The following is a 12,326-nucleotide window of genomic DNA, read 5'->3' as shown; positions in this document are numbered from 1 at the left end:
GCCACTGGACCAACAGGAGCCTCTGGACAGATAGGTGTTGAGTTTTTTTCCTTATGAGCTTTATCCTTTCAGCTAGGAAACTCCCAGCATGGTTCCCACTGTAAAACTGCAGACAGCTACAGAGAAAGCCCTCTGCTTTGACACTGTTTGAGTCATAGGAAGGAAAGGATAATATTAGGTTTAATTTGGGACTTGAACCCAAGACCTTGCTGGTGTCAGTGTCACTGGACCAAGAGCCTCTGGACATATAGGTCTTGAGTTTTCCCTTAAAGCCTGTTTTCTTTAAGATTTTAAACTCGTATGGTGACCAAGTTCAAACTATTCACACACACACACACACACACACACACACACACACACACACACACACACACACACACACACAAACACAGCCTCTGCTCAGACGCTGTTAGAATAATAGAAGTGTAACGATAATATTAGCTCTCATTTAGGACTTGAGCCCAAGACCTCCAGCATACCATGCCACCAGCAAGTACTCCAGTATAATAAAATAACCCAAAGCAGCAAAGTTAATTATAAGATAAAAATAATAAAGTAAGAATATCAGTGAATCATTTTACACCATCAAAGGTGAGCTCAAACAACTGAGATTTAAGGAACCTGTAGAAACAGGCCGAAGGGAAGCACTCCTGAGGCCACAGAAGCAGTAGTATCCTAGGTATGTTGCTTGATAGGCAAAAGAATAAATGCTAGATGTTTCTAAGCATGCCTGGGGAGCCACCAGCAGCTTCTGTACATGGGAGGACCAGTGTAGTACATCAAGCTCCTTCAGGTAGGAGAGACCCATTTCATATCTGGACAAACCAAGTAACATTAAAATTTTAAAAGTAATTCAGAACTGAAGAGGAAGGTGGTGCGGGCTACGCAGGACAGGTGTAATATGTTACTGTCTAGAGGTACTAGTGAACAGTGTGGTGGTGGAGTTCTGGACCAGCCACAAGTGGCCATTCTCAGTGTGATATAGACTTTGGCAAAGGATGTTATGTTAGTTGAGATGGGAAGAAACCAGGACCTGAATCGCTACCAAGAGTTCAGCATGATTTAGTAACTGTTTAATCTAGAAAATTTTCCATCCTGTGGAAACAGGGAAGCTTTGACAACAACAGACACTCAATTCTGAAGTATCTGCTGACAGTCCAGGATCACTCTGAAATTACATGTCTTGTTAACAGATGCTGGCTTATTACTTCTCTGAGTGGTGTAATTATGGAAATGAGGAACAGAAGACTTTCTCAAGATAGCACAAACAGCCATGGTCTCAGCTTTTGAGGTATTGAATTTAAGGTAATGACAAAGTAGCCATGAATAGGTGGCTTCCAGGCTTTCAGCAAGAGTATACACACTTGCCACATCTTGTTGAAGAAAGGAGAGGTAGAGCTAGGTATCATCAGCACTGCAGTGGTATTCTAAACATGTTCCCTTTTTGTATTTCCTACTGGAACCATACATGCCATGAACAGAAGATGTCCAAAGATAAAACCCTGTTGTTCTTTCCAGTTGAGGATATGTTGAAGAGGTAAAGCTATCAGAACATACCTTTTGAATATGGTCAAGGAAATGTGAAATAATCCACTATAAAGCTGTAAAAGCGATGCTACTATAAGACTGAAGGTGCTCATACAAGATAACATGATCAGCAGTGTCAGATGTTGCCATGGGATCCAGGAGGACCAGTACTGAATAGCACCACTGTTCTTTAGCTATATGGAGGCCATTGACTGCTTGAATAATGGCAGTCTCAGTTCTGTGGCATGCATGAAACCCAGACGGAAATGAGTCCATGAGTTTATTGACAATGAGATATGATTCTGGTTGCAAACAGATGACTTTCTCAGTACTTACCGAGAAAAGGAAGGTTAGAGATAGGAGGATGTTTCACTCAGCTTTCAAGATAGCTGCACATTGAGTAACAGCTTAATTCTAAATCTCCCAGTGTGAAAATAGAAACTTAGCAGAGAAAGACATTGGATTTATATTTCTGGGTAAATTTCTGTAACTAGCTAGTAAGTGCACAGCCTGGATGGCAGGAAAAAGTACAGAGGAACTGAAAGAAAATAAGCTCCAAAAGGTGAAGCAAAAATACTGACTGGGAAAAGTACTGCAGCTGTTCAGCAAAAAGCAGTGCAAGCTCCAGACCTGACTTCCAGTATCCTAGAGGAAAGTATAAGACAGCTGCATACAGACCTGACTAAATAAATGAAACACAGAGTATATCATCTCAAACAACAAAAATCTGGAAAAAATGGAAGAAGCTTTAAACATATATTCAGATGAGGTAATAAAAATGCAAAAATCAGAAGTCGAAATGAAGAAAAGCCTGGCGGAATATGACACTGGTCAAGAAGAGATGTTTCAAAAAATAGAATTAGAGGACAGAGCACATAGGGAAAACCTGAGGTGTTCTCCTGTACCAGAGAAGCTGGAAGGAATAGCTGATGAAAGCACATTTAAGCAACTGGACTAATATTCCACAACAGTTGTTTTTAATTGAAAGGGCACATTGTGCGTATGCTTCAAACCTGGCTGTAAAAAAGCAACCTAGACCTTTAATAGTAAAGATGCAATCCTACCAGCAGAAGGAGATGATTCTGACAAACTGTGGCAGAAAGAGTACTAAAAGTGGGAAACAGTAGAGTGTTTGTGGAGAATGATTGTTTATTGTACAGCAGGCAGAAGAGGAGTAAATTTATTCCTCTGTTCAGGGAATGTCGAGAAGCAGGCATGAGATTCAAACTACTGTACCCAGCTATCTTCAAAATATTCTTCCCTTGAGGAACAAAATCAGTTTTTTGATGAAGTACATGCTAAGGAGGAAATACATAATTTTACCCAACAAAAAGTGAGCTGCGAAACAGAAAGAGATTCTGCTTCTTGTTCTTCTGGTAATAGACCACAGACAGACTGTACCAGTGAAACGTTTTCCAGTGTTTCAATGGAAAATGCTTGAGAGAAGGAAAAAAGCACAAGAGTTGACTAGAAGAATCAGGAGTACATTGGAAATTAAGCAGAGGCAGGATTTGGGAGACAGAGATGAACAAGAATAAAACCAGAAACTTGGAAATTGACAAATGTGCAATTACAAAGCAATTATTATATTTGAGAAACATGACAGAACAAGAAAATCTGGAAATGTTGAACTCTTGGACTTTGTTAAACTTATATGGGACTCTAAAGCATATTCCCCACGTCATGTCATTAATGTTCAGAAAAAGACTTGGATAGGGGAAGAAGTAAACTGTAAGTAAAACAATTTTTTTCTTAATGGTACTATTTTTATAGTACATGTTTTTTTTTATGCCTGCCATAAAGCAAAGTTTTCTCAGTTACTTTTAAGGGTAATGGGGGTGCTAATGTAAATAGGTGCCCATGTTGTCTTTTTTTCTCCCTTCTTTTCTGTTTCTCTGTGTTCAGTTTTAAGAAATGTAGGCACTGCAATGTTAAAAAAAACAACTCTGGTTAAAAGGCCATGACAAAAGAAAACTTAGTATGCTTTTTCTCATTCTTGCATAGAAGAATGACTGAATTAAGCCCCTTAGCTTGATCTAGTAACAAGTTTTAAGAGAAAGCAAGTAAATGAAAAAGAATAGTGAATATTATAAGGCTTTTTTCTAGCAAAGAAATGTATGCTTAGTCGCAATTCTGTATGTGGTCCTCATGTCTCCAGGAGACAGTCTCATAAAGAGAAATAGCTAAAAATAATGTTCTCTGAAAGCATTCAAGTATTTACTCAGCTGGGAGAGCTATAAAAATAAGACAACAACAGACAACACTTAGTTGAAAAACAGGCTGCACCATGCATCATAGCACTGAGAACCTTTCTTTTAGATTAACTCAAGTCTGTGAATTGTGCTGTCAGTTATGGAACATTTGTTCCTATTAGGAGGGTGAAACTTCAATATTTGAAGCTGTGCATAGTTTTGTGTGTTATTATTAAGTTAATGGGTTTTTAGGGGGTATTGTGTGTGTGTGTGTGTATGTGTGTCTTTTGATGGCTTTCATAGGATCATAGGAAGTTACTAGGCTATTGGCCCTGAGGCCCTTATAAGCCTAGCCAAGAGTTTAGCCCATGTTTGGGCAAGTCATCACTCGATGCACCTGCCAGCAGGGACATGGGTGGAACCCCAGGGATGTATTTTCTGTTTCCCATCCAGTTATCCAGGTTGTGCTTAAAAAAGGATAAAGAGGTACTCTGCTTGATGTGGACAGGGAGCCTTTTCCACAGGTGGGGAGTCTCTGGGACACAAGTCTGTCCCACCAGCAAGTCCTATTGATGTGACAAGACGAGTCTGAGGCTGCACATGCAGGTTACTCAAGTGGAGCTTGACTTGTGGATATACAGCAGTCCCATCAAGGTGGGGGTCCGAGATCACCTTGTATGCCAGACAGAGGTCACCTCTGAGGAGTATGTATGACACTGAGTAGAGGGATAGGGCTTTTAGCCTATCAATGTATGGTAGATTTTTGAGGCCCTGGATTCTCCTGGTGAGGAACCTCTGTGGTCTCTCCAGCTGCTGCATGTGCTTTGAGAGGTCATGCCGAATGGGGTATTGTACTCAATAGTGGGCCTTATAAGGGAAGAATACAAAGATGTTATGACCTCCTTGTCCCTGAATGAAATAAACTTACTTACTTATGAGGTGGCCCATGTAGAAAGCTTTCCATTACAACGGAAGCAACATGATGGTCAAAAGTCAGGTTGCTATCAACTTGGGTGCCCAAATCTGATTACATGCTTTGGACATTGTTATTAATATGATAATTTGTGGGGAAGTCACTCTCCCCAAAAGGGGATGATGATGCATTTTTTTGGTATTCAGCTTGAGGCCATGTTTCTGGCACCAGTCATTTGTTTGGGTGAGACCATCTTTGAGGATGTTCACGTCACTAGGGGAATTGATGACAGCACCCACCTTGCAGTCATCTGCAGGCTTGGTCAGCTGTAGCCCACTTGTTTGGGCCTGCACCTCAGAAAATTATATCCTAAATAACAGAGGCCCCAAGACTGAACTATGGAGTACGCCGCTTGTTTCGGGTCTACTGCTTGAGATTGCTTCCCCTATTTTGACTAAGTGGATTCTATCAGTGAACCAGTAAGCTACCCAGTAAAACTAAAAGTTTTGTAAGTCATGAAATCGGCTCAAATGGATATGACAAGAAACAACTGTATAAAGGATCAACCTGTAACAGTGTATGCATGTAATACAAAAGCTGGAACTAGACATTTAACAAAAAAGCTGTTATACATAAAAGGTGGGAATAATAACTTTTTAATACAGTGATGCTTTCTATAATGTCTTTAAATGCCAGTGATCTCACAGATAATACAAAAAAAGCAAGAGTGTTGCACTAATTAAAAACTGTAGAGTGCATACAGCTGTTTTACAGGGGACACACTTGGAAAGAACTGAACATGTGAATTTGATAAAGAAAGGTATTCATGATGGCCATTCAGTGGAATATCTGGGGAAAAAGGAAAAGAGGCATACTTATATTAATTGCAAGGGGAGCTCTATTAATGATAGAAGATAAATAACATAATAATGGTAGATTTGTAGTATTAAGGGGCTACTGGCAAGGGAGGAGGATTACACTGGCATGTATTTATATTCCACCTAAAACTGCGATAATGGAGCTTAAGAAAATTCTGGGAGCATATTACTTATAGGTGGGGACTAGAATTTGATTTGCTACAGTGAAGATGTGTCTGCAGGGAAAATATAACAAATGAGGGAAGATTTTTGAAGAAATTTATGAAAATATTTGGCATAGAAAATGTGAATTCAGTACTAGGAGTTCAGAGTGAAATTACATATTATTCCCCAAGATACAAAAACTGGGTAGGCTAGACAGAGTTTACATTTCATAGGAACATGTGCATTTAATTGAAGGTCTTGATACGCACCCAATAACAATTTCAGATCATGCACAAATAAAAACAGAGAGTAATTAAATAAAAATGAGACACTGGCACTTTCCCACTTATCTGTTGAAAAGAGAGGAAATTAAGGACTGGATATAGCTAGTGACTGGGATAAAATTAAATTGGAGTTTAAAACCAGGATGGAAATAAAAGAAAGAGAGATATGGGTAAGAAGTAACAAGAATTATTTAGAGGGACTGACCAAGGTTAAAGTATTGCAAAACAGAGGAAATCTCACAGAACAAGAATAGGAGCAACTACAGAATCTTCTTCTTCTTCTTTCGGCTGCTCCCATTAGGGGTCGCCACAGCAGATCAACTGTTTCCATTTCTTCCTGTCCTCTGCATCTTGCTCTGTCACACCAACCACCTGCATGTCCTCTCTCACCACATCCATAAACCTTATCTTAGGCCTCCCTCTTTTCCTGTTACCTGGCAGCTTCATCCTTAGCATCTTTTTAACAATATATTCTGCATCCCTCCTCAGCACATGTCCAAACCAACATTATCTTGCCTCTCTGGCTTTGTCTCCAAACCTTCCAACCTGGGCTGACCCTCTAATATACTTATTCCTAATCCTGTCCATCCTCGTCACACACAGTGCAAATCTTGACATCTTCATCTCTGCCACGTCAAGCTCTAACTCCTGCCTTTTTGTCAATGCCACTGTCTCCAACCCATGTAACATAGCTGGTCTCACTCCCCTCTTGTAGACCTTCCCTTTCACTCTTTACTGGTACTCGTCTGTCACAAATCACTCCTGACACTCTTCTCCACCCACTCCATCCTGCCTGTACTCTCTTCTTCACCTCTCTTCCACACTCGCCATTACTCTGAACTGTTGATCCCAAGTACTTAACCTCATCCACCTTCGCCACCTGTACTCCCTGCATCCTCACCATTCCTCTATCCTCCCTCTCATTCACACACATATTCTGTCTTAGTCCTGCTGACCTTCATTCCTCTTCTGTCTAGAGCATATCTCCACCTCTCCAGGGTCTCCTCCACCTGTTCCCTACTCTCACTACAGATCACAATGTCATCTGCAAACATCATAGTCCACGGGGACTCCTGTCTGATCTCGTCTGTCAACCTGTCAATCACCATTGCAAATAAGAAAGGGCTCAGAGCTGATCCTTGATGTAATCCCACCTCCACCTTAAACGTATCCGTCACTCCCACCGCAGACCTCACCGCTGTCACACTACCCTTATACATATCCTGTACCACTCTTACATACTTCTCTGACACTCCCGACTTCCTCATACAGTACCACAACTCCTGTCTAGGCACCCTGGCATATGCTTTCTCTAAATTCACAAAAACACAATGCAACTCCTTCTGACCTTCTCTGTACTTCTCCATCAACACTCTCAGAGCAAACATCGCATCTGTAGTGCTCTTTCCTGGCATGAAACCATACTGCTGATCACTAATCATCACCTCCCTTCTTAACCTAGCTTCCAGTACTCTTTCCCATAACCTCATGCTGTGACTGATCAGTTTAATCCCTCTGTAGTTACTACAGCTCTGCACATCACCCTTATTCTTAAACATTGGTACCAAAACACTTTTTCTCCATTCCTCAGGCATCCTCTCACTTTCCAAGATTTCATTAAACAATCTAGTTAAAACCTCCACTGCCATTTCACCTAAACACCTCCATGCTTCCACAGGTATGTCATCTGGACCAACAGCCTTTCCGTTCTTCATCCTCTTCATAGCTATCCTTACTTCCTCCTTGCTAATCCACTGCACTTCATGATTCACTATTCGCACATCATCCGACCTTCTCTCCCTCTCATTCTTTTCATTCAAGAACCCCTCAAAAGTACTCTTTCCATCTGCTCAACACACTCTCCTCACTTGTGAGTACGTTTCCCTCATTATCCTTTATCACCCTTACTTGCTGCACATCTTTACTAGCTCGGTCCCTCTGTCTAGCCAACTGGTACAGGTTCTTTTCTCCCTCCTTAGTGTCCAACCTTTTATACAACTCTTCATAAGCATCATTAGCCTTCGCCAACTCTGTCTTTGCCATGCACCTCATCTCCTTATACTCTTGTCTACTGTCTTCATCTCTTTAACAATCCCACTTCTTCTTCGCCAACCTCTTTCTCGGTATACTCTCCTGTACTACTTCATTCCACCACCAGGTCTCCTTGTCCTCCTTCCTCTTTCCAGATGTCACACCAAGCACCTTTCTAGCCATCTCTCTTACTAGCTCTGCTGTAGTTACCCAGCTATAAGGTAACTCTTCACAGCCACCCATTGCCTGTCTTAACTTTTCCCTGAACATCACCTCACAATTACCCTTTTTCAATTTCCACCATTTGATCCTTGGTGCTGCCCTCACACTCATCCTTCTCTTCTTGATCACCAATGTCATCCTACAAACCACCATCCTATGATGCCTAACTACACTTTCCCCTGCCACCACTTTACAGTCTCCAATCTCCTTCAGACTGGCCCTTCTACATAAGATATAATCCACCTGTGTGCATCTTCCTCCACTCTTGTATGTCACCCTGTGCTCCTCCCTCTTGTTAAAATACGTATTCATCACAGACATGTCCATCCTTTTCGCAAAATCTACTACCATCTGACCTTCTGCATTCCTTTGCTTAATACCATACCTACCCATCACTTCCTCATCCCCTCTGTTCCCTTCACCAACATGCCCATTGAAATCTGCTCCAATCACCAGTCTCTCACCCTTGGGTGCAATCATCACCACTTCATCCAACTCACTCCAGAATGTTTCCTTCTCATCCATCGCACACCCAACTTGTGTAGCATATGCACTAACAACATTCATCATTACACCCTCAATTTCCAGCTTCATAAACATCACTCTGTCCGACACTCTTTTCACCTCCAAAACACTCTTAGCATACTGTTCCTTCAGGATAATGCCTACGCCATTTCTCCTCCCATCCACACCATGATAAAACAATTTGAAACCGCCTCCGATACACCTAGCCTTGCTCCCCTTCCATCTGGTCTCTTGCACACACAATGTACCCAACCATCCTTCGGTCCATCATATTAGCTAGCTTTCTCCCTATACCAGTCATACTGCCAACATTCAAAGTTCCGACCCTCACTATCACAGGACAGAATGCTAAACAGAAAATAATGGATTACCTCGATAATATAGATGAGTTTAGAAAGATTGCTGTTAAGCAACTGTTTTTTTGATAGTAACTCTAGAGCACAAAAACTTTTAGCACAACAACTCAGACAACAGAGCCTATAACAAGGAAGATGAGAGCCTGCAGAAGTATTAGAAATATGTTGGAAATTCTGTTAGTCTGTATAAAGCAGACAAAGATGGAAATCAAGAAAAGGTATAAATGGAAATGCTTATGGAAGAATTAAATATGACAAAGTTAGAGGTAGATGAGGCGGGTCTATATTAGAACACCGAACATTCAAAATGTTGAGTGTTCTAATATCGAACCCTAGCAATCGAAAAAAAAAAACATTGAACATTCTGAACAGCAAATTTTTTCCTAGGGAAAAAATTTGCTGTTCCAAAACACATGCACACAACACAAGCACATCAAACAAACAGCAATCCACACACATACACCTAAACTCTAACACCTAACCCTACACTAAACTATACAAACACCACTAGCTATCCACTTACCTTAACCCAAACCCTAACCCCCATCACTATCACACAGTCACTTCACCCGCACCCTAACCCACACGTCCACACAATCACACACTTACCTGACCCGCACCCTTACCCTAACTCGCCTAACCCGCCCTAATCCACACGTCCACACAATTGCACACTTACCCGAACCCGACCCGTAACTTTCCACCAGAGCGCTGAAAATACTGAAGCAACAGAAACGGACAACCAAATTCTTTCCCTAGGAAAGAATTCAGTTTCCTGTTATTTCGATATTTTCAGCGTTCGCTGAAAACGGTTCGATATTATAACACCCGACAAATGTCCGGAGTTCTAATATAGACCCGATGAGGCTCAGTTACTAACAGGTTAGGAGGAGATGAGATAAAATGGTGATGCTTAACCAGTCTACAGGAAAGTCCCCAAGAATAGATGATATTCCTGTAGAAGTTTGGAAGCTAGGAGGGAAAAACTGATGAAGATCTGGAAGGTTTTGTTTAACAGTATTTTAAGAAGAGGAGAAGTACCAGCATCCTGGAAGATAGTGGTGATAGCTGTAATACCTAAAGAGGGTAAAGATCCATCAGATTCAGCTTCATGCAGGCCCATTTCAATACTAAACCATGATTATAATGTATTTATGTCTATAATGGCTAAAATAATAGCAAAATTGATGCCAAAATTGATAGATATGGATCAGTGTGGTTTTGTGGATGGAAGGCAAACATTCAACATTAACAAAACATTGATGATACAGAGGGAAGCAGAATGTAAGAAAATACCACTGTTGTTGGTGGGTTTTGATGCAGAAAAAGCATTTGACAGAGTAAGCTGGGATAATGTAAGCATTTGCATTCCCAGATAAAATTATAAGGTTGATGAGGAGGATATATGAAGGATCACAGGCGAAAGTGGAAGTGGGTGGGTTCCTCTCTGATAATTTCTGCTTGAGCTGAGGAACCAAGCAGGGGTGTCCTCTTTCCCTTGTTTTAGTTGCACTATATTTAGAACCATTGGCAAAGAAAATAAGGGACTCAGAGATTCAAGGATATAATTATTAATGGTAGTCAAGAAAAGCTGGCTCTTTTTGCAGATGATATTGTTTTATACCTGATAAAACTAGGAAAAAGGACATTGCAGTGTTGTGCAACATTTTGAGACAGTTTCATATATTTTCGGGATACAAAAGTAATAAAGCTAAAACAAAGCCAGTAGCAGTAAATTATATACCCACACATGAATTGGTTCAGCAATATCCATATTTATAGGGACAAGATAAAATTGAGAATTTAGGAGTATGTATTAAAAATGATTCTGGTGTGGCAGCTAGGGATATGTGGGAAGAGACTAAACAAAAGATAGTACAAAAACTGAGACATTGGAAGCTCTGCTATATGGATAGTAAGATAAAACCATGACAGTGTGGTGTTTCACCCAAGGGAAAAATGTGCAAGTGCCTGCAGAGGTGCAAGGTTGCAGCAGGATGGCACAGAGAGAATGGGTGTAAATCTTAAGGTGATTGTTTTATCATACTGAGTAAAAGTAATCACAGTAGTAGTAACCATGATTGTAATACAAAATAAGCCAGACTGAAAATAGGGCATCATTCAAAATGGCCAAAGTTGGTAAGTCGATTTCTGAGTCCACTGGGGAGTGAAATGATCAATAACCAAAATCAGGAGTACTTAACTTCAGTGCCCTACCAACAGCTTGGGCTCACCAGTCAGCACAGATGCAAAAAGAAAAAAAAAACAGTTTGATGAATGTTTAATTTAGTATTTAAAGGAAATTAAATGAAGCAGTAGGTTCTAGTATATTTTAAGGTCATTGTCTGTTTGTGTCTTTAGGCTTTTCCCAGTCAGGGGTCGCCACAGTGGAACTCCGGTCCGCTAATGATTGGCAGTAGATTTTTACATGCCGAGTTGCCAGCCCTGACACACAACCTTCAACGAAGGTACGCCCATTCACGCATGTCTACACACAGAAGACGCTCTAGCTGAGAATCGAACAGGACAACGTCTTATTGTGAGGCGACAACGCTACCGCAGCACCACCACCATGAATAACAAATTCAGATGAGGAAAATTTGAGCTTTTGGGAAGAACCAAATAATATTGCCTTAGTTTTTTTTACGGTTAAGAAACAATTTTTAAGTATTAATCTGGGCAGCTAAAGATAATATATATTTTTGAAGAAGGATCTGTATATTAGTAAGAGAAGAATGAGATCTGCAAATGACTCATGTCATCAACATAAACAATAACAGGAAGAGTTAGAATAATGGATGATAGTTTAATAATATAAATAGAGAACAAAGGTGACAATACCTTGAGAAACACCTGTAAGTAATTGAGCTTTAGAAAAGCAAGAAGAATTTATTTTTACATAAAAGGAATGACGAGAAAGAAATTTAAGAAGACGTTGTGACCCATTAATACTAACCCTATGTTGCATCAGGACTGAGTCGTGACTAGAATGGCTAAACACATCAGCCATTTATTTAGCGTGTGTGATTTGATCTTTATCCGTAGCCATTAAAATGTCATCTGTAAAAGTCTGAATAACTTTCATAGTGCTTCTATTGGTCCAGAAGCCATGTTGGTGTTCAGAAAGCAAAGCTCGATCAAATACATGTACAGAACATGATTATAAGCAGGTTTCACTAGAACTTTACCCAGTGATGGAAAAATGTGATTTGTCTAAAATCACCACGGGAGTTACATTTTTATTTTTTAGTATC

At 40.4% G+C, this 12,326-nt stretch overlaps 1 protein-coding gene across 1 annotated transcript in view; it reads left to right on the top strand.

Moving 5' to 3' along the window:
• The window catches only part of ATG2B (autophagy related 2B), a 1,825,281-nt gene that overhangs the window by 1,745,261 nt on the left and 67,694 nt on the right, over nucleotides 1-12,326 (top strand). The window lies entirely within an intron of this gene.

The sequence above is a fragment of the Protopterus annectens genome, chromosome 6.part0 (assembly GCF_019279795.1).
Source record: "Protopterus annectens isolate FY-2018-M chromosome 6.part0, PAN1.0, whole genome shotgun sequence".
Taxonomy (NCBI): Eukaryota; Metazoa; Chordata; order Ceratodontiformes; family Protopteridae; genus Protopterus; species Protopterus annectens.
Note: the sequence above shows the minus strand (reverse complement) of the source record. Positions and strands in the feature narration are given on the sequence as shown.